The sequence below is a fragment of the Pristiophorus japonicus genome, chromosome 20 (assembly GCF_044704955.1).
Source record: "Pristiophorus japonicus isolate sPriJap1 chromosome 20, sPriJap1.hap1, whole genome shotgun sequence".
Classification (NCBI taxonomy): Eukaryota; Metazoa; Chordata; class Chondrichthyes; family Pristiophoridae; genus Pristiophorus; species Pristiophorus japonicus.
Genome location: NC_091996.1, coordinates 29,773,295 through 29,797,043, shown reverse-complemented (window position 1 = coordinate 29,797,043; position 23,749 = coordinate 29,773,295). Strand labels below are relative to the sequence as shown.

Sequence of the window (23,749 nt, the reverse complement as noted above, 5' to 3'; positions counted from 1 at the left end):
CTAAAAATATTAAAAGTATATAACATTGCATAAGGAACAAAGTTCTTTAAAAGGGTAACAGAAAATAAAGTGGCATTCAGAAGCTGGAGATCTTTAAATCGTTTCACTCTTTGTGATGCAATAAAACAGGTTTTGTATTGTGCATTCATGGCAGAGAGCAGATCGTGTGACTGGCATAATATGCTATAACTGCATTCTGATGCCTACAATAATTCTTGCCGCTATTTTGAAGGGATATTGCTGTGAAGTGGAAAACGATCTGGGTCTCCTAATGGACAAATCATTGAATGTACCCAGTCTAGTCAATATCAATATGGCTAAGCAAGTACCATGCATCGTGAGGCCATGAGATTTCAATCAACACTACTTATTGAGCCTGGAGTCTCCAATGGTTCAATGGGAAAAGATGATTTTCTGCGATGGGATTGCGTCATCCATGGAGGGGAGGTCCAAATTTCAACTCCTGGTTTGTGTTGTGTTCACTGATCTCAGCCAGTCGTGGCAGGTTGCCAAAATTGACCTTGGTGTACCCAAGTTAGGCAAGATTCCTACTCCTGATAACTACCCAGGGACCACTGTTGGAAGGAGCTTGAAGTTGAGCAAGGACAATATTAAAGCTGGTGAGCTTTGAATATTGTGTACAGTTCTGGTCTCCTAATCTGAGGAAGGACATTCTTGCTATTGAGGGAGTGCAGCGAAGGTTCACCAGACTGATTCCCGGGATGGCAGGATTGACATATGAAGAAAGACTGGATTGACTAGGCTTATATTCACTGGAATTTAGAAGAATGAGAGGGGATCTCATAGAAACATGTAAAATTCTGACGGGATTGGACAGGTTCGATGCAGGAAGAATGTTCCCAATGTTGGGGAAGTCCAGAACCAGGGATCATAGTCTAAGGATAAGGGGTAAGCCATTTAGGACTGAGATGAGGAGAAACTTCTTCACTCAGAACCTGTGCAATTCTCTACCACAGAAAGTTGTTGAGGCCAGTTCGTTAGATATATTCAAAAGGGAGTTAGATGTGGCTCTTACGGCTAAAGGGATCAAGGGTTATGGAGAGAAAGCCGGAATGGGGTACTGAAGTTGCATGATCAGCCATGATCATATGGAATGGTGGTGCAGGCTCGAAGGGCCAAATGGCCTACTCCTGCACCTATTTTCTATGTTTCCAAAGGCAAATAGGCTGCTCACACTCACTATCTAGGCTGAAGCAAGAATGATGATCAATTGAACAAGACACCGGAGGGACCTAACTTGGCCTTGTAGAACCTTGTGCAGATAATGTGTGATACCACATTTGAAATGTGTGTGCATTTTTACATAGCCTGGCCTCAAATATTCCTCGAGTGGCAATCCCAGCAGTGACACAGAGATGGCACTTGATGGAGCCTTTCAGAGCTGAGCCCACCGGAGTTTGCAGGGTCAGTAAGAGGACATCTCATTAGCATGGGTCAGCAGTCACAAGATGACACTGGAGCCATAAGGCAGAAGAAAACATGCTTTTTACTGGGACACCGATAAATATATTAAAGGTAAATAAAATAATCTTACTCTGTAGGAAAATAAGGCACATATTTATTCTCTCAACAGTTTGAAGTAGTTTTTTTGCTTGAATAATTCTCATTTAAACATACTGTACTTCTGTGCAAATATTCTGCACAACATTATTAAAGATAAACAATGTTATTGAAATGCTAATAAGTACACTTGAAGAAGGCCTACTCCTGCTCCTATTTCTTATGTTCTTATGTTCTTATGTTAAAACACTAACATAGAGCTTCTCGTTCATGTTTCTCAGATTTGGGAGCACCATTGAAATGATATTTCACATGGTGTTACCTGGAGGAAAGAGGAGGTCATCTTAGACACGGGGGAAGTAGATATCAGTTCCAACCAGAGAGACGTTCAGATGTCTCAATATAGTTCTGAATGGCTACAGTCCAGAGCTATATGGAGGAGGGTTTCTGGTTATCAAAATATGTTGTGAGTAGCTTGATTAAAGAGCACATCTGTTCAGTCATCCTTGCCCAGCCCACTGCAAAATATAAGTGTGATGCAGGAGAAACAAATCAATATGGCTCTGATTACAGCCAGATCACACACTGGGATGAACGTCATACATGACCTGCTTCACTGGGTACATACCATCCTCCACAAGGCTCTGGGATATTGGGGGGCTGGAATCTACCTGCTGTGGCTGATGTATTCCATGTCTGCCGGTGGAGAACCTCCCAAAGGTTTAAAGTACCTCTAAGCAAACCCTGTGTAGGACATGGTGACAAGTGAAAGGTCCTCCCACCATTTGTCAATGGGATGTGAACTCTCCTTTCTGGGGAGATATTTTCTCACAGCTGCAATAAAATGACGGTTCCTCATCAGAGGATCCAGAGGCCACTGGTGCCTTATAGGAGGCTCAATTTTAAGGACCGTGCCAATGGATTTGAGAGGAAATTGCCCCGCCTGCGGAAACAGAAAGAGGACCAGAGCACAAACTGTTAGTTATATGATCACACATGATTTGGAACTGGAAACAGATAGCTGAAGATGTCGTTTTGAGAAAGACTTGCAAATGCAGATGCAGTACAGATGATGCTCCTGTATACAGTATATTAGAGGTTTGAAATAGTTTGGGCTTTCTGCAAATAGTATTTTTATATACAGTGCTTTTTCATTTTGTTTTACTGTACTGGCAGATTACATGGAACCTTGGATAAATGAACAGGTGTTTCCATAATTTGCCTTCACGCAGTAAATTCCAAAAGCTGTTATCTCAAGCTCTGGGTTTCTGCATCAGGTGTTTAGCAGACATCTGACCTCATCATAGTTGAAGGACCTACACAGATATGCACATGCATGAATAAGAGTTTCAAAACCAAACAACTTGACAGCAGAGAGGTAAGCAGTTACTGCTGAAGTTCCCTCCTCCAAATAGTAGAACGCTGTTTATAGTGAGGTATGCTCTTTGTACCGATTGTCCACCCACTGAGCTCTCAAAGTGTCAGTTGTCTAATGACCAACTAATAACTATGCTCCTTAAGAGGAAAAGTAAGCATGAACTGTTTGGAGTCAAACAAGATGTCATGCCTAGTGACAAGAAATTGAAACCAAATCAATCCTCAGTTGAAGACTTGCCAACTTGAGCCTAAATTCTCCAGGCTTTGGTAACTCTGATCTCTAAATATCTTCACCCTATATCAAGCTAAGTGAAGCTCTGCTTAGGCGCATTCTCAGTTGTTTGGTTTTGAAACTCTTATTCATGCTTGTGCATATCCGATATTTAGCTGACCAAAAAAAACCATGTTGGAGTTTCATAATTGCATTCAAATTGATCATGCAGTATGAATGCGAATGAACCTGGCAAACTACTCTCAAAATAGTTTTAAGAATTTAATCGTTCATGATTTAGATTTTAGCAAAAGGCTCATGCATAAAAGTACAATAGTAAAGCCATTTTAAAGAGCTATTAAACCCATGAAATATAATTTTACTTTTACCATTCTCCATTAATTCCCTCAAATCTCTTTCAGTACTTTAATTGTCCACTAAAACCGCAGAAACCCCAGGAAAACAGGAGAGCCCCATGGAAATATATTTATATTATTTTTAATAGGCATTTTGGGCACTGAGCACTGTTACACATGTCACTGCTGCAGAAACAACAGTTTCCAGTTTCGCACATACTGATAACAAACTCAAGGCAGATCAGGGGTGAATGAATTCCCTTCCCACTACATTATCTCAATAATGCGCAGAGTGAATAAATTCCCACTATACTATCCCAATAATGCAGAATATGATTAGATTTCCTCTATACTATCCTGATAATGCTCAGAGTAAATAGATTCCGTCTATACTATCCCAATAATGTGACTGTGAATAGATACTCTCTATACTATCCCAATAATACATGGGGAGAATAGATTCTCTCCAGACTAACCCAATAATGCACGGGGTGAAAAAATTCTCTTCATACTTTCCTAATAATGCAGAGTGTGAATAGATTTCCTCTATACTATCCCGATAATGCACGGGGTGAATACATTCCCTCTACAATATCCGATTAATGGATGGCGTGAGTAGATTCCCGCTATACTATCCCAATAAAGCATGAAGTGAACAGATTCCCGCTACACTATCCGAATAATGCACAGTGCGATTCCCTTTATACACTCCCAATAATTTCAGGGTGAATAGATCCCCTTAATACTATCCCAATAATGCACATAGTGAATAGATTCCCTAGATACTACCCCGATAATGCGCTGAGTGAATAGATTTCCTCTAAAGTATCCAAATAATGCAGAGTGTAAATAGATTCCCTCGAGACTATCCCAATAATGAACAGGGTGATTTACAATCCCTCTATAATTTCCCAGTAATGAACAGGATGAATAGATTCGCTCTATTCTAACCCAACAATGCATCAGGTGAATAGACTCCCTCTACATTATCCCAATAATGCACGGACTCAACCCAATATATCAGCCTATGAATAGATTCCCTATTTACTATCCCAATAATGCAGAGTGTGAAGAGATTCCCTTTATTCTATAGTGATAATGCACAGAGTGAATAGATATACTCTATACTATACTATCCCAATAAAGCAGAGTATAAATAAATTCAGTCTAAACTATCCCAATAATGCAGAGTGTAAATAAATTCACTCTATACTATCCCAATAATGCATGGAGTGAATAGATTCCCTCTACATTATCCCAATAATACACAGGATGAATCGATTCCTTCTATTCTATAGCAATAATGTACATAAGAACATAACAACGAAAGAAATAGGAGCAGGATTAGGCCATACAGCCCCTCGAGCCTGCTCTGTCATTCAATAAGATCATAATTGATCTGATCATGGACTCAGTTCCACTTCCCTACCCGCTCCCCTTAACCACTCAAACATCACGTTAAATATATTCAAAGACCCAGCCTCCACAGCTCTCAGGGGCAGAGAATTCCATAGATTTACAACCCTCTGAGAGAAGAAATTCCTCCTCATCTGAGTTTTAAATGGGTGGTCCTTTATTCTGAGACTATGTCCCCTAGTTTTAGTTTCCCCTACAAGTGGAAATATCCTCTCTGCATCCACCCTGTCGAGCCCCCTCATTATCTTACATGTTTCGATAAGATCATCTCGCATTCTTCTTAACTCCAATGAGTACAGGCTCAACCTACTCAACCTATCTTCATAAGTCAACCCCCTCATCTCTGGAATCAACCTAGTGAACCTTCTCTGAACAGCCTCCAATGCAAGTATATTCTTCCTTAAATACGGAGACCAAAACCGTACACAGTACTCTAGGTGTGGCCTTATCAATATCCTATACAGTTGTAGCAGGACTTCTCTGCTTTTATACTCTAACCCCCTTGCAATAAAGGCCAACATTCCATTTGCCTTCCTCATTACTTGCTGTACCTGCATACTCACTTTTTGTGTTTCTTGCACAAGGACCCCCAGGTTCCTCTGTACTGCAACACTTTGCAATTTTTCTCCATTTAAATTGTAATTTGCTTTTCTATTTTTTCTGCCAAAGTGGATAACCTCACATTTTCCCATATTATACTCCATCTGCCAGATTTTTGCCCACTCACTCAGCCTGTCTATATCCTTCTGCAGATTTTTTGTGTCCTCCTCATAACTTGCTTTCCCACCCATCTTTGCATTATCAGCAAATTTGGCTACATTACACTCAGTCCCTTCATCCAAGTCGTTAATATAGATTGCAAATTGTTGAGGACCCAGCAATGATCCCTACTGCACCCCACTAGTCACTGTTTGCCAACCGGAAAATGACCCATTTATCCCGACTGTCTGTTTCTGTTAGTTAGCCAATCCTCTATCCATGCTAATATATTACCCTCAACCCCGTGAACTTTTATCTTGTGCGGTAACCTTTTATGTGGCACTTCATCAAATGCCTTCTGGAAATCCAAATACACCACATCCACTGGTTCCCCCTTATCCATCCTGCTTGGTACATCCTCAAAGAACTCCAGTAAATTTGTCAAACCTGATTTTCCTTTCATAAAACCATGCTGGCTCTGCTTGATTGAATTATGCTTTTCCAAATGTCCCGCTATTGCTTCCTTAATAATGGACTCTAGCATTTTCCCAATGACATAGAAACCTAGGCCCCAAGTTTCCACACGCGGCGAAAAAGGCGCCGGAAAAAAAACGCGGTACTCTCGAGCTCCTTTGAGCTCGATGTCTGCTTGGCGCGGCGCACAGGGGGCGGAGCCTACCACACGCGCCGATTTTGAAAGGAGGGGTCGGATACAATTTAAATTAGGCTTTTTGGTGCCGGCAACCCTGCGCGTGCATGTTGGAGCGTTCGCGCACGCGCAATCTGAAGTAAACATTGGCACTCGGCCATTTTTAAAAGTGCTGCAGAAAAAGTGAAGATTTGTTTCTTGGACCCCTGCAAAGGCTTGTATTTTAATTTTCTTGATATTTCTGTATGTGAGGGAGTGCTTTTAGCAGCACTGCTGAATAAATCACCTGCTGAAATCAGTGAGTTCAGCTTTTCACTGCTAAACTTGCAGAACCGGTGCCTGCAAATTAAGGACTGTGTGTTTGGAGAAATAAAAGTGCCAATTCAACTTGGCAATGGATCAACGTCCACCAAGAACAAAGAATTTCTTGCATGAGGAAGCAAACCATTGCATAATATGTGGTGCACCCATTCTGCAAATTTAAATATAAAGATGTCAATGTGGCTGCCTCTCCCTGTCCAAATGGCCTCAGTCAGTCCCCCTCACAGCTCAAAGGCTGCTGCTGCTCCCGACCAGCCACTGACGCCGCTGCAATCCCATGGCCGAATGGCCTCAAGTCCATCCGGGTGCTGCATCTTCGCGGGGAATGAAGGCCTGCCTCAAGCACCGCAGCTCAGCTCGAAGGCTGCTTGCTGCCTGCCCCTGCCGCCGAGACACTGACGCCACACCGCTGCCTGAAAGGCCTGCCTGAAGCACTTTCACACAGGTAGGAACATGGTTTATTTAATCTTTTCTTTGCTTATAAATTTTTATTCAGGTTGGATTTATTTGTATAATATTTGTAGAAGTATAACTAAGGATTGATTGTAGAATTTAATGACTTCTCTTGCCCCCCCCCCCCCACCACCTCGTTCCGGACGCCTAATTTGTAACCTGCACCTGATTTTTTAAAGTGTAGACAAGGTTTTTTCAAGCGTACAAAAATCTTCACTTGCTCCATTCTAAGTTAGTTGGAGTACATTTTCACTGTGGAAACTTTCAAATCAGGCGTCAGTGGCCGGACACGCCCCCTTTTGAAAAAAAAATTCAGTTCCAAAGTGAAACTGTTCTACCTGACTAGAACTGCAGAAAACTAAATGTGGAGAATTCCGATTTCTAAGATACTCCGTTCTCCACCAGTTGCTCCTAAAAATCAGGAGCAAATCATGTGGAAACTTGGGGCCATAGAAACATAGAAATTAGGTGCAGAAGCAGGTCATTCGGCCCTTCGAGCCTGCACCGCCATTCAATAAGATCATGGCTGATCATTCAACTTCAGTACCCCTTTCCTGCTTTCTCTCCATACCCCTTGATCCCTTTGGCCGCAAGGGCCATATCCAACTCCCTTTTGAATATATCTAACGAACTGGCCTCAACAACTTTCTGCGGTAGAGAATTCCACAGGTTAACCACTCTCTGAGTGAAGAAGTTTCTCCTCATCTCGGTTCTAAATGGCTTACCTCTTATTGTTAGACTGTGACCCCTGGTTCTGGAACTCCCCAGCAAAGGGAACATTCTTCCTGCCTCTAACCTGTCCAATCCCGTCAGAATTTTATATGTTTCTATGAGATTCCCTCTCATTCTTCTAAACTCCAGTGGATACAGGCCCAGTTGATCCAGTCTCTCCTCATATGTCAGTCCTGCCATCCCGGGAATCAATCTGGTGAACCTTCGCTGTACTCCCTCAATAGCAAGAACGTCCTTCCTCAGATTGGGAGACCAAAGCTGAACACAAATTTCCAGGTGTGGCCTCACCAAGGCTCTGAACAACTGCAGTAAGACCTCCCTGCTCCTATACTCAAATTCTCTAGCTATGAAGGCCAATATGCCATTTGCCTTCTTCACTGCCTGCTGTACCTGCATGCCAAACTTCAATGACCGATGTTAGGCTAACTGGTCTATAGTTTCCTGCTTTTTGTCTGCCTCCTTTTTTTAAATAGGGGCATTACATTTGTGGTTTTCCAATCCGCTGGGACCGCCCCAGAATCCAGGGAATTTTGGTAGATTATAACTAATGCATCCACTATCTCTGCAGCCACCTCTTTTAAGACCCTAGAATGTAAGCCATCAGGCTCCAGGGGACTTGTCCGCCTTTAGTCCCATTATTTCACCAAGTACTAATTCATCAGCGATAGTGATTGTATTAAGTTCTCCCTCCCTATAGCCTCTTGATTATCCACTATTGGGATGTTTTTAGTGTCTTCTACCATTAAGACCGATACAAAATATTTGTTCAATGTCTCTGCCATTTCCCTGTTCCCCATTATTAAGTCCCCAGTCTCATCCTCTCGGGGACAACATTTACTTTAGCCACTCTTTTCCTTTTTATGTTCCTATAGAAACTCTTTCTATCTATTTTTATATTTCGTGCCAGTTTACTCTCATAATCTATCTTCCCTCTCTTCATCATTTTTATAGTCGTTCTTTGCTGACTTTTAAAAGTTTTCCAATCCTCTGGCCTCCCACCAGTCTTGGCCACATTATATACCTTGTTTTCAATTTGATACCCTCCCTTATTTCCTTAGTTAGCCACGGATGGTTATCCCTTCTCTTACAGTTGTTCCTTCTCATTGGGATATATTTTTGTTGTGAGTTATGGAATATTTCCTTAAATGTCTGCCACTGCTCATCATCCGTCCCATACTTTAATCTAGTTCCGCAGTCCACTTTAACTAACTCTGCCCTCATACCTTTGTAGTCTCCTTTATTTAAGCTTAAGATCCTGGTTTGAGAACCAACTTTCTCACCCTCGAAATGAATTTGAAATTCAACCATGTTATGGTCACCCATTCCTCGATGATCCTTTACTAGGAGATCATTTATTAATCCTGTCTCATTGCACAGTCCCAGATCTAAGGTAGCCTGCTCCCTGGTTGGTTCCGCAATGTACTGTTCAAGGAAACTATCCCCGATACACTCTATGAACTCTTCCTCAAGGCTGCCCTGGCCAATTTGCTTTGTCCAATCAATATGAAGGTTAAAATCGTCCAGGATTATTGCTGTTCCTGTATTACAAGCCTCCATTATTTCTTGATTTATACTCCGTCCAACAGTGTAGCTACTGTTAGGCCTTATTCCTTATCTCCACCTAAAGTGATTCAACATCTTGATCCTCTGAGCCAATATTGTTTCTCACTAACGCACTGATCCCATCCTTCATTAATAGTGCTACTCCACCTCCTTTTCCTTTCTGTCTGTCCTTCCGAATTGTCAAATACCCCTGAATATTTAGTTCCCAGTCCTGGTTACCTTGCAACCGCATCTCTGCAATGACTATCAGATCATACCCATTTGTATCTATTTGTGCCGTCAACTCATCTATTTTGTTACAAATGCTACATGCATTCAGATAAAGAGTTTATAAATTTGGTTTTTTTTACCATTTTTTTCCTGCTTTGACTCCACTTTCTGATTCACCTTTACATTTATACACTATGTCCTTTCCTGGCACACCCTGTTTTTTATTTCCCCCAGTGCTACCCTGATCTATTGCCTTCTCCTTGTTATTTGACTTTTCAAATTTTCGTTCAGCTGAATTCCCCCCACCCCCACTAATTAGTTTAAAGCCCTCTCTACAGCCCTAGTTATTTGATTCGCCAGGACCCTAGTCCTAGCACGGTTTAAGTGGATTCCATCCGAACGGAACATCTCATTCTTACCCCAGTACTGGTGCCATGAACCAAAACCCATTTCTCCCACACCAGTCTTTGAGCCACGTGTTTAACTCTCTGATCTTATTTACCCTATGCAAATTTGCTCGTGGCTCGGTAGTAATCCAGAGATTATTAGCTTTGTGGTTCTGCTTTTTAATTTGGCCCCTAGCTGCTCATACTCTCTCAGCAGAACCTCTTTCTTTGTCCTATCTATGTCGTTGGTACCCACATGGACCATGATAATTGGATCTTCCCCCTCCCATTCCAAGTTCCTCTGCAGCCCTGAGGAAATGTCCTTAACCCTGGCACCGGGCAGGCAACACAGCCTTCGGGACAAACGCTCTCAGCTCATGTACGGAGTGAATAGATTTCCTCTATGCTATCCCAATAATAGTGTATGAATAAATTCCCTCTATATTATCCCAATAATGCACGGGTTGAGTAGATTCCCTCTATACTGTCCCAAAAAGGCAGACTTTGATAAGATTCCCTCTATAAAATCCCAATAATGCACAGTATAGATAGATTCCCTCTATTCTATCCCAACAATGCACGGGGTGAATGGATTCCCTCTAAACTATCCCAATAATCGTCATGTATCTTACATAATTATATAGAACTGTATCCTAACATGCTATACATGACAGTAATAAGATATGACCTGTAACCACCAGCATACCTTACCACCAGGGGTGCACTTGCAAGAGACAGGTATATAAGGACAGGTCTCAGGCAAGTGTAGCATTCTAGAGCTGTGAAATAAAGGTGCTGGTCCAGAGTGACCTTGACTTCACTACATGCCTCGTGTAAATCTGTACTGAGGGGACAGGACTTTACAGTGGCGACGTGTTACGGGATTACAGAATCCACAGAATGGCGAACAACGGATCAGATGAAAAGTACAATGCGGGAGACAATTGGGAGGACTTTATAGAAAGGCTCCAGCAAAGCTTTGTAACCAAAAACTGGTTAGGCGATGATAAGGCAGACAAGAGAAGAGCCCATCTCTTGACCAGCTGTGGCTCGAAAACATACGCTTTAATGAAGGATCTGCTGGCACCCGAGAAACCAGCAAGCAAGTTGTTTGAAGAATTGAGCACACTGGTAAGAGACCACCTGAAGCCAGCGAGCAGCCTACACATGGCCAGACACAGGTTCTACAACTATAGACACTGTGTAGACCTGAGCATACCCGACTTCGTGGTGGAACTTCGGAGGTTGGCTAGTTTATGTGAGTTCTCCGATGAACTGAGGAGAGAAATGCTGAGAGACTTTTTCATTGAAGGAATAGGCCACGCAGGCATATTCCGAAAGCTCATAGAGACCAAGAACCTGACTTTAGAGGCAGCAGCACTGGTTGCACAGACATTCTTGATAGGGGAAGAAGAAACGAGGTTGATTTACAATGCAGGTACGACAACTAACGAAATATTGGAACAAGAAGTTCACAGCACTAAACAAGCTGCTACCCCCACACACAGACAAAACCGGGAGAACAGGCTCTCGACAGCAGGCAGTGACGCCAGACGCCATCAAGGGCCACAGGAACGGCCGTTCACACCTCATCAACCCGCAATGCGAGCAATCAACTACAAACTGAGAGAAGCTCAAGAGAGATCAGCCAGACGCAGCTCATTCTTTGGGAACACCTTAAACAATGGAACCGGTCTGTGCTGGAGGTGTGGGGGTGGGCACTCGTCAAGGGGATGTCGATTTCAGCAGGCTGTTTGCAGGAACTGTGAATATACAGTTGGCCCGCATGTGCAAAAAACCAGCAGCTCGACTGGTATACGAATCGGATGGATCGGAAAGCGGACCAGAAGACGGTGGGGACAGTATCCGGGACACCGATGTACAGCGGGTCAACATGATCAATGGCCGCTGCTCCTACAACAGGACGCCTCCTATAATGATGAGGGTCCTACTCAACGGGATACCTGTCAACATGGAGCTGGATACGGGAGCGAGTCAATCTCTCATGTGCGCTCAACAATTTGAACAACTGTGGCCGCATAAAAGAGACAGACCAAAACTCACAAGGGTCGACACCAAACTAAGGACCTAAGAAATCGTACCAGTCCTCGGCAGCGCCATGCTCTCTGTCACACACAAAGGGACAGTGAACCGACTTCCCTTGTGGATTGTCCCCGGAGACCCCCCCAGCACTGCTGGGGAGAAGCTGGCTGGCAAAACTAAACTGGAAATGGGATGAGGTCCATGCCATGTCATTAGAGGAACGGACCTCCTGCTCAACAGTTATAAAGCGATTTGAACATCTCTTTCAGCCAGGTGTGGGCACTTTCAAAGGGGCCAAAGTCAAAATCTACATCACACAGGATGCTAGACCAGTCCATCACAAGGCCGGAGCTGTATCCTATGTGATGAGGGAAAAGATTGAACATGAACTAGACAGACTTCTGCGGGAAGGCATTATATCACCTGTGGAATTTAGCGACTGGGCAAGTCCCATCGTCCCAGTCATGAAGCCAAATGGATCCGTACGAATCTGTGGGGTCTACAAATCTACCATAAACAGAGTCTCCCTACAGGACCAGTACCCGCTGCCCAGAGCGGAGGACTTATTTGCCACATTGGCTGGAGGTAAACTTTTCTCAAAACTAGACCTCACATCTGCGTATATGACGCAAGAATTGACCGAGGAATCCAAGCTATTCACCACCATCAACACACATCAAGGCCTTTTCATGTACAATCGATGCCCATTCGGCATCAGGTCGGCAGCTGCCATATTCCAGCGCAACATGGAGAGTCTGCTCAAGTCCATCCCGGGGACGGTTGTATTTCAAGACGACATACTTATCACGGGCAGGGACACTGACTCCCATCTCCGTAATTTGCAGGAAGTACTAAAGCGGTTGGATCGGGTAGGCCTACGAGTCAAGAAATCCAAGTGCCTGTTTCTTGCACCCGAGGTTGAATTTTTGGGCAGAAGGATTGCCGCTGATGGAATCCACCCAACAGAGTCCAAAACAGAAGCAATTCGCCTGGCATCCAGGCCCCGGAATGTCTCAGAATTACGCGCCTTTCTTGGGCTACTCAGTTACTTTGGGAACTTTATGCAGAACTTAAGCACGCTGCTGGAGCCTCTCCACGTGCTACTCAGGAAGGGGTGCGATTGGTTTTGGGGGACGCCCAGGAACGCGCCTTCAATAAGGCACGCAACCTTCTGTGTTTCAACAGTGTTTTGACTTTCTTTGATCCAGGTAAAAAGCTAGTTCTCACATGTGATGCGTCAGCGTATGGGGTCGGGTGCGTTTTGCAACATGTCAATAGTGCGGGCAAATTACAACCCATAGCTTATGCCTCCAGGTCACTTTCGCAGGCGGAGTGCGGGTACGGAATGGTAGAGAAGGAGGCGCTCGCGTGCGTGTACGGTGTAAAAAGATGCACCAATACCTTTTCAGGGCCAAGTTCGCGTTAGAAACCGACCACAAGCCCCTCAAGTCCCTCCTATCTGAGAGCAAGGCAATAAATGCCAACGCCTCGGCGCGAATTCAACGGTGGACACTCATGCTGGCGTCCTACAACTATACCATAAGGCACAGACTAGGCATAGACAACTGTGCCGACGTGCTCAGCAGGCTACCCCTGGCGACCACGGAAGGGTCTGACGAACAGGACTATGAGATAGTCAAGGCAATCAATGCCTTTGAGTCCACAGGTTCGCCCATGACGGCTCGCCAAATCAGAGCCTGGACGGCCAGCGACCCTACATTATCCTTAGTAAAAAGATGTGCCCTAACCGGTGACTGGGTAAAGGCTCGCGATGCCTGCCCCGAGGAATTAAAACCCTTTCACAGGCGCATGCATGAGCTATCACTACAAGCAGACTGCCTGATGTGGGGCAGCCGAGTAGTCATGCCTCTGCGAGGCAAAGAGGCATTTGTCCGGGAGCTCCACCGCGAGCACCTGGGGATCGTTCTCATGAAGGCCATAGCCAGATCCCACGTCTGGTGGCCTGGTATTGACGCGGACTTGGAGCTCTGCATCCGAAGGTGCACTATTTGTGCCCAACTCAGCAATGCTCCCAGGGAGGCTCCCCTGAGCCCCTGGCCCTGGCCTACCAAACCGTGGTTGCGGGTGCACGTAGACTATGCGGGCCCATTCATGGGCAAAATGTTGTTCGTAGTTGTAGATGCATTTTCAAAGTGGATCGAATGCACCATTTTAAGCTCGAGCACAACCTCCACCACTGTGGAGAGCCTCGCAACCATGTTTGCAATGCATGGAATCCCTGACATATTGGTCAGTGACAATGGTCCGTGCTTCACCAATGCAGAATTCCAAGAATTTATAATTGACCACGGCATAAATCATGTCAAGACGGTACCGTTCAAGCCGGCCTCCAACGGCCAGGTGGAGAGAGCAGTGCAAATCATTAAACAAGGCATGCTTAAAATCCAAGGTCCCACGCTGCAGGGTCGCCTGTCGCGACTGCTGCTGGCATACAGATCTCGTCCGCACTCATTGACTGGGATCCCCCCGCGCAACTGTTGATGAAAAGGACTTTAAAAACAAGGCTCTCATTAATCCTCTCAGACATGCACGAAATCGTTGAGGCAAAGCGCCGTAAGCTGACTGAGTACCATGACAGAAATTCGAGGGGGAGATGGAATAAGATAGGGGACAAAGTGTTTGTACTAAACTATGGCAGGGGTCCCAAATGGCTTGCAGGGACAGTAACGGGCAAGGAAGGAAACAGGCTACTGGTAGTACAAATGGACAATGGCAAAACCTACCGGAGGCATGTAGACCAAGTCAAAAGCAGATTTACCAACAACACTGTGGAACCAGAGGCAGACTACAATGTGGAACTCGCACCACACCTGGTGGACAGACAGAAGGAACAATCTGAGGAAAGCGCAATCCCAACAGACAGCCCAGGCGAGTCAACAACAATCACACCAATCGAAACAGACAGCCCAGGCGAGATACCAGCAACCACACCCAAAGAAAAACAGACACCAGGGCAAACAACTGAACCACAACTCAGACGCTCCACGCGAGAGCATAGACCACCTGAGAGACTGAACCTATAAAGACAATAAGACCTTGGGGGAGGGTGATGTCATGTATCTTACATTATTATATAACTGTATCCTAACATGCTATACATGACTGTAATAAGATATGACCTGTAACCACCAGCATACCTTACCAGCAGGGGTGCACTTGCAAGAGACAGGTATATAAGGACAGGTCTCAGGCAAGTGCAACATTCCAGAGCTGTGAAATAAAGGTGCAGGTCCAGAGTGACCTTGACTTCACTACATGCCTCGTGTGAATCTGTACTGAGGGGACAGGACTTTACATTAATAAACGGAGTGAATAGATTCCCGCCATACAATCCCAATAATGCACAGGATTATTGATTCCCTCTATTCTATAGTGATAATGCACGAAGTGAATAGATATACTCTACGCTATCCCAAAAATGCAGAGTGTGAATAAATTTCCTTTATATTATCGCAATAATGCAAGGGGTGAATACATTTCCACTATACTATCGCAATATTGCACAGTGTGAATAGATTCCCTCTATACTGTCCCAATAAAGCAGACTTTGATAAGATTCCCTCTTTACAATCCCAATAATGCACAGGGTGAATAGATTCCCTCTATACTGTCCCATTAAAGCAGACTATGCATCGATTCCCTCTATACAATCCCAACAATGCACGAGGTGAATAGGTTCCCTCTATCCTATCTCAATACAGCACAGGATGAATAGATTCCCTCGATACATGTTCAATAATGCACAGTGTGAACAGATTCCCTTTATGCTCCCCAATAATGCACAGTGTGAATAGATTCCCTCTATACAATCCCAATAATGCATGGGGTGAATAGAATCCCACTCTACTACACCAATAATATATGGGAATTCAGATGAAACGTCTTTACCCAAAGAGTGGTGAGAATGTGGAACTCCCTACCACAGAGACTGGTTGAAGCGAATAGAATTGATACATTAAGGGGAGGGTGGACAAGCACATGAGGGAGAAGGGAATAGAGGGTTATGCTGATAGAGTGAGACGAGAAAAGACGGGAGGAGGCTCGAGTGGAGCACAAATGCCGGCATGGACTGGTTGGGCCGAATGGCCTGTTTCTGTACCGTATATCCTATATAATCCTATGTAAATAATGCACAGGGTGAATAGATTCCCTCGATACTATCCCGATAATGCACGGGGTGAATAGATTCCCTCTATACTATCGCAATAATGCAGAGTGTGAATAGATTCCCTCTATTGGGTGGATGGGAGAGGGTGGGAGGGAGAAGGAGAGTGTGTGAGAGAGTGAGTGGGAGGGAGAGAGAGGGAGAAAGAAGGGAGGAAGTGAAGGAGGGAGGACATTAGTGTTGATTCTATATGATCCCAATAACGCAGAGTGTGAATAGATTTCCTCTGAACTACCCCAATAATACACGGGGTGACTAGATTATCTCCAAACTATCCCAATAATGCACACGGAGTGAATAGATTCTCTTTATACTATCACAACAATGCAGAGTGTGAACAGATTCCCTCTATTGGGTGGGTGGCAGGGAGAGGGATGAAGTGAGTGAAAGTGTAGGAGGGAGAGGGAGGGAGAAAGTGGGAGGGAGAGAGGGTGGGAGGGAGAGAGGGTGGGAGGGAGAGTGGTTGGGAAGGAGACGCTGGGAGACAGTGGGAGGGAGAGAGGGTGGGAGGGAGAGGGTGGGAGGGAGAGCGAGAGAGATGGTGGGAGGGGGAGGGAGAGTGAGAGAGAGCGAGAGAGAGAGAGAGAGAGTGGGAGGGAGGGAGAGCGCGGGGAGGGAGAGAAGAAGGGAGGACATCAGCGTTGATTCTATACAATCCTAATAATGCAGAGTGTGAATAGGTACCCTCTGTACTATCCCAATAATAAACAGAGTGAATAGATTCCCTCTATACTATCCCAATAATAGAGTGAATAGATACCCTCTATACTATCCCAATAATAAACGGAGTGAATAGATTACCTCTGTACAATCGCAATAATGCAGTGTGAATAGATTCCCTTGATACTATCCCAATAATAAACGGAGTAAATAGATTCCCTCTATACTACCCCAATAATGCACAGTGGGAATAGATACCCTCTGTACTATCCAAATAAGCAGTTTCAATAGATTCCTCTGTACTATCCCAATAATACAGAGTGAATAGATTCCCCCTATACTATCCCAATAATGCAGCGGTGAATAGATTCCCTCTCTCCTATCGGCTTACAGCTAAAGGGATCAAGGGGTATGGAGAGAAAGCAGGAATGGGGTACTGAGGTGAATGATCAGCCATGATCATATTGAATGGTGGTGCAGGCTCAAAGGGCCGAATGGCCTACTCCTGTACCTATTTTCTATGTTTCTATGTTTCTATCCCAATAATGCACATGGTGAATTGAAAGGTTATTGGAGATGGAGGGGGAGGATCCAGTCATTGTGGTCCATGTTGAGATGAACAATACGGGGAAGAGTAGGCAGGAAGTTCTGCTTGGAATGTACCAGGAACTAGGAGCTAAATTAAAGAACAGGATCTCAAGGTTTATAATCTCTGGATTATTACCTGAGCCACATGCAAATTGGCATAGGAATAAGCGGATTTTGTAAGTGAACACGTGGCTAAAGGAGTGGTGTGGGAAACAGGGGTTCCATTTCATGAGACACTGCCACCAATATCTGGACTGGAAGGAACTGTACCATTGGGACCGGCGCCACCTGAGGCCAGGGTCCTAGCAGAAAGCATTTTAAACTAGGAAGTGAGAGGTGGGGTAGAGCTTAGGTGGAAATTGTAGTACAAATAGTAGTTCAAAAACAAACAAAAGGGAAGAGAATAGAGTAACAGTCAGAAATTGTGCTTTAGGCACTGCAGTTAAACTGAAAACTGAAAGATGTAAAGTGATTAAACCAGGAGAGAGAAATAAGAACCATGTGAGTAAAACTTTAGAGCTGGAGGACAGGCTAGGGTGTGAGGCCTAAATAAGCGTTCTTTATACAAACACACTAAGTATAAGGAATAAACGAAATAAACTGCAGGCACGAATTCAAATTGGAGGGTATGACATGGTAGCCATTACTGAGAAATGGCTGCAAGATGGTCAGGACTGGGAACTAAATATACCCAGTTATAAACTCTACAGGAAAGGTAGGGAAAATGCCAGAGGGGGAGGAGTAGCCTTAGTGATTAATATTGAAATCACTTCAATTATAAGAGAGGATTTAAAGAGAGGTAAGCTGGCAGTGGTTACTTTATGGGTAGAATTAAGAAATAGGAAAGGATTTAAGACTGTAGTGGGAGTTGCGTATAGGTCCCCTGGTAGCAGCTGTGAAGTGCTAGATTGTATAAATGCAGAGATTAGACAAGCGTGTAGTAAAGGCAGAGTGGTTTTAATGGGGGATTTTAACTTTCCGATAGTTTGGGATACGTAGGCTAGCCCTGTCACAAAGGTACTATATTTCTTGAGTGTGTTTTCTACAACAATATGTCTTAGAGGCAACAAGGGGGCATGCCATATTAGATTTAGTAATGAGTAATGAGCCAGATTTAGTTAACAGCCTAACCGTGTGTGAATATTTATCCAATAGTGATCATAGCATGATCGAGTTCAACGTACTGCTTGAAAGGCAGAAATGCGAAACACCTAAGTTTCTAGATTTGGGTAAGGCCGAATTCAATGGGATGAGACAGAGACTGTCCACAGCAAACTGGGCCAATCTGTTAATGGGTAACACGACAGAATATTTTAAGGTGATGCAGAACCAATTTGTACCCGAGAGGCAAGAGCTCTACTTGCCAAAAACAACAGCCATGGGTGAGTAAAGAGGTGAGGGACAGAATAAAGAAAAAGCGTTAAAAAAGCACAGCTCCTGGTGAATGGGAAAGAAACAAAGGGGTCACAAAACAGATAGTAAAAGCCACAGAAATAAGTATGAAAAGAAACTTGCAAGGATTATCAAAATCAACAAAATTTTTTTACAGTTATATTGGGAAAAAGACGTAATCAGGAGCAATGCTACTCCCTTAAAAACTGAAGGCGGCGATATTGTCAATGATAATAAGGAAATGGCGGACATGTTCAGTAATTACTTTGTGTCAGTATTTACAGTAGAAGAAGACGATCGAATGCCAGAACTCCCAAAGAAACTAATATTAAATCAGGGACAAGAACTCAATAAAATTAACATAAGTGATGAAGAAAATAATGACACTAAAGAATGACAAGACCCCAGGACCAGACGGTTTCCATCCCAAGGTTTTAAAGGAAGTAGGTGAGCACATTGCAGATGCCCCAACTATAACCTTCCAAAGTTCTCTCGATTCAGGAACCGTTCCTTCAGTAAAATTGCACATGTCACTCTGCTATTTAAGAATGGCGAGAGAGGGAAACCAGGGAATTATAGACCAGTTAGCCTAACATCTGTTGTCGGGAAATTGCTAGAATCTATAATTAAGGATAGGATGACTAACACCTCGAAAATTTTCAGTTGATCAGAGAGAGCCAGCATGGATTTGTGAAAGGTAGGTCATGCCAGAATGTTGCCTGGACAGGAAAGTTTTGGCTATGAGGAAAGATTGGAAATGCTGGGTCTGTTTTCTTTGGAACAGAGGAGGCTAAGGGGAGACCTGATTGAGATGTAAAAAATTATGAGGGGCCTGGATAGAGTGGAAAGGACCCATTTCCCTTGGCTCAGGGGTCAACAACCAGGGGACATAGATTTAAAGTAATTGGGGGGAGCATTAGAGGATATATGAGAGGAAAATTCTTCACCCAGAGGGTGATAGGGGTCTGGAACCCACTGACTGAAAGGGTGGTAAAGGCAGAAACCTTCACCACATTTAAAAGATATTTGGATGTGCACTTAAAGTGCCGTAACCTACAGGGCTATGGATCAAGAGGAGCTGACTAAAATGGGATTAGGCTGGGTGGCTCTTGGTTGGCCGGCACGGATACGATCGGCCGAAATAGCTTCCTTCTGTGCTGTGAATTTCTATGACAAACCTGATTGAGGAGGTGACTAAAGTAGTAGACAGGGGAATGTCTATGGATGTTATTTATATGGTCTTCTACAAGGCATTTGATAAAGTCCCACATAAGAAACTGATAACTAAGGTGGAAGCCCACGAAATTGAGGGCAAATTATTGACCTGATTAGGAAATTGGCTGAGCGGCAGGAGATAGGCAGTAGGGATAATAGGCAGGTAGTCAAATTGGCCGGATGTGACTAGTGGTGTCCCGTAGGGATCTGTGTTGGGGCCTCAACTATTCATAGTATTTATTAAGGACTTAGATGATGGCATAGAACGTCATATATCCACATTTGCTGATGATACAAACATAGGCAGCCTTGTAGCAATGTAGATGAAAGTCGCCTCGCTGCTCCCAGAGCTCTACAAGTCTGTGAGCAAAATCACAGATATATATATATGTTACAATGACTTACTTTATAGCTGGGAAGGCTTTGATACGAGTAGAATGTCCATTTCTCCAACATTATAAACTAAATGGTACGATCCTAAAGGGGGTACATGAACAGAGAGACCTGGGGGTATATGTGCACAAATCGCTGAAGGTGGCAGGGCAGGTTGAGAAAGCGCGTATGGCATCCTGAACTTCATAAATAGAGACCATCAGCAGCAGGTCGGGGCCATGAAAGGCAAGCGGCAAGTGGCCCTGGGAGCAGCGTGGAGTTATACCACTGCAAGGTACAGTGGTGCAGGAGGGTGACGGCCGCAAAGAGGGCGACTGGATTGGACGTCACCAAGATCCAGGTCGCTGATTGGAGCGTGGGCAGGTATAGCATGAGCGGCGAAGTTGGGGCACAGGAGCGGCGAGTGATTGCGGAGTGATGTGAGCGGGGCCCAGGAGAGGCGTGAGTTTGGGGCCAGAAGAGGCGAGGGCCCTGGGGTAGCACTGTGATGTGTACGCACTAGGTCCGTGCAGCAGAGCAGGTCTCCAATCGTCTTGGTTAACCCTTGCCACTGGACCAAGACCTAGCTCTGTCAAGCCCGTGTGGTGGCTGGTGTGGAACGGCCACTACACGTTAAAAAAATCCACGCACAGGCATCTTCCAACATTCAACATGTAATTCGGGATCTGGAATATCAGGTCCTTCATTGAAACACCTGTGAACTCATCCCTTTTTGGCGTGGAAGCAAGTCATCCTCGTTTCGAGCGACTGCCTATGATGAGATGAAAGCAGAAAATTATAAAGGGATATCGACAGATTAAGTGAATGGGCAAAACTGTGGCAAATAGATTTCAATGTAGGCAAATGTGAGATCATCCACTTTGGACCTAAAAAGGATAGAACAGGGTACTTTCTAAATGGTGAAAAGCTAAAAACAGTGGAGGTCCAAAGAGACTTGGGGGTCCAGATACATAGATCATCAAAATGTCATGGACATTTTGGTCAGGTACGGAAAATAATGAAAAAGGCTAACGGAATACTGACCTTTATATCTCGAGGTCTAGAATACAAGGGGGCAGAAGTTATGCTGCAGCTATACAAAACCCTGGTTATACCACACCTGGAGTACTGTGAGCAGGTCTGGGCACCACACCTTAGGAAGGATATATTGGCCTTGGAGGGAGTACAGCGTAGGTTTACCTGAATGATAACTTAACCCTTGAAGTCCAGGTATGAGGCAAGATTAAACAAATTATGGTTATATTTCCTAGAATTTAGAATGTTAAAGGATGTGATCGAAGTTTTCCAAATATTAAGGGGCACAGATAGGGTAGGTAGAGAGAAACTATTTCTGCTGGTTGGGGATTCTAGGACTAGGGGGCATAGACTAAAAATTAGAGCCAGACTTTTCAGAATTGAAATAAGGAAACACTTCTATACATAAAGGGTGATAGAAGTTTGGAACTCTCTTCCGCAAACGGCAATTGATTCTAGATCAATTGTTAATTTTAAATCGGAGATTGATCATTTTTTGGTTAACTAAAGATAATAAGGGATATGGGTCAAAGCAGGGTATATGAAATTAGGTCGCAGATCAGACATAATATTGAATGGCAGAACAGGCTCAAGGGGTTCAATGGCCTTCTCCTGTTCCTATCTATACTATATTAATAACGCAGAGTGTGAATGGATTCCCTCTATACTATCCCAATAATGCATTGGGAAAATAGATTCCCTCTACACTATCCCAATAATGCAGAGTGTGAATAGATTCCTTCTATACTATCCCAATTATCAGAGAATCATAGACTGTTACACCACAGAAAGAGGCTCTTTCCCGAAAGCCCTGTAATTTTTTTCCCTACTAGTATTTATCCAATTCTCTTCTGAATGTTACTATTGAATCTGATACTACCATCCTTTCAGGCAATACATTCCAGATCACAACAACTCTGCCAATCACCTTAAATCTGTGCCCTCTGGTTACTGACCCTTCTGCCATTGGAAACTATTTCTCCTTATTTACTCTATCAAAACTATTTATGATTTTGAACACCTCTATTAAATCTCCTCTTAACCTTCTGTGCTCTGAGGAGAACAACCCCAGGTTCTCCAGTCGTTCCACATAACTGAAGTCCCTCATCCCTGGTACCTTTCTAGTAAATCTCTTCTGCACTCTCTGCAAGGCAATGACATCTTTCCTAAACTATGGTGCCCACAATTGAACACAATACTCCAGCTGAGGCCGAGTCAGTGTTTTAACAAGATTTATAAGGCACACCATGAATAGGTTCCTTCTATACTATCCCAAAAATGCACGACGTGAATAAATTCCCTCTATACTATCCCAATTATGCCTGAGAAAGGCACCCCCTACCTCATGAATGTGAGTTTTTCCATTTTTGTACTGAGAGTGTCTAAGTAGTAACTAATTATTGACCATTTTTGCTTGTGGATTCTGCTTGGTTCCTGTCAGAAATTTCCCACCATAACCATTGATTCATTCTGTTCCTCAGTAGCTCATTCAGGCTAAATCTGACAGTGTACAACCTTAGCTGCTGTGTTCTACCCTGCACTGAGATTCAAACCTCACCACCAGTCCATCACCAATGCCACCTATTTCCAGCTCCACAATATCACCAACCTCTGCCTCTAACTCACCCCAACTAACAATGATACACTTCATCACACTCTCTTTGCCGATCTCCTGAACTGCAACTCATCTGCAGCTGCACTGCGCACATCCCATCCAATTATAGGTTTTCCCCACTGACCGACACAGGTTGATGGACAATACCATTAAGAAAATCTCTCTGATTTTTGTTGGTATTGGTTTTGGGAGATTGAAAATGAAATAATTTCAATACCATCATGATACAAGTTATTTAGAACAGGTGTACTTGCCTTAAAACAGAATTATTTTTTCTTTCTTATGCTGTGACATTAGTTCAACAAAATACACTGATTTGTTAATTACAATGAAATCTGTGCTGAAAGAGTTAAAAGGATTGATTAGATTAATTTGAGCAATTCAACAACTTATATCTGCTTAAAGAAATATATGCCATCCAATGTGCCATAAAATACAAGAGCAAGTTAAGAATGTCTCACCTTATTGGATCACAGACCCTATTCTGCAACTGCGTTTGAAAACAGAGAATGCTTTCCTTTTACTAAATCCAAGGCCTCTGTACAATATTTCCTGGAACCAGAAATAACTGAAATGACCCAGTTTATGTTACAAATATATTGAATGTCCTTCTATGGATGCCTGACAATGTTTTTGTACTTTGGTGTTGTACACATGTAACATGTAATAACATTTTGTGTTTGTAAAAGGGGAAAAATCAGACAGCATATTACGGAAAAAAATGTCTAATTCTAAATGTGAGTCCGCGT

General features: G+C 43.7%; 1 protein-coding gene across 2 annotated transcripts in view; it reads right to left on the bottom strand.

The window, feature by feature from the left end:
- LOC139232461 (nuclear receptor subfamily 5 group A member 2-like) overlaps window positions 1–23,749 on the bottom strand; it is a 125,982-nt gene that overhangs the window by 89,402 nt on the left and 12,831 nt on the right. The gene's annotated exons all lie outside the window — the stretch shown is intronic.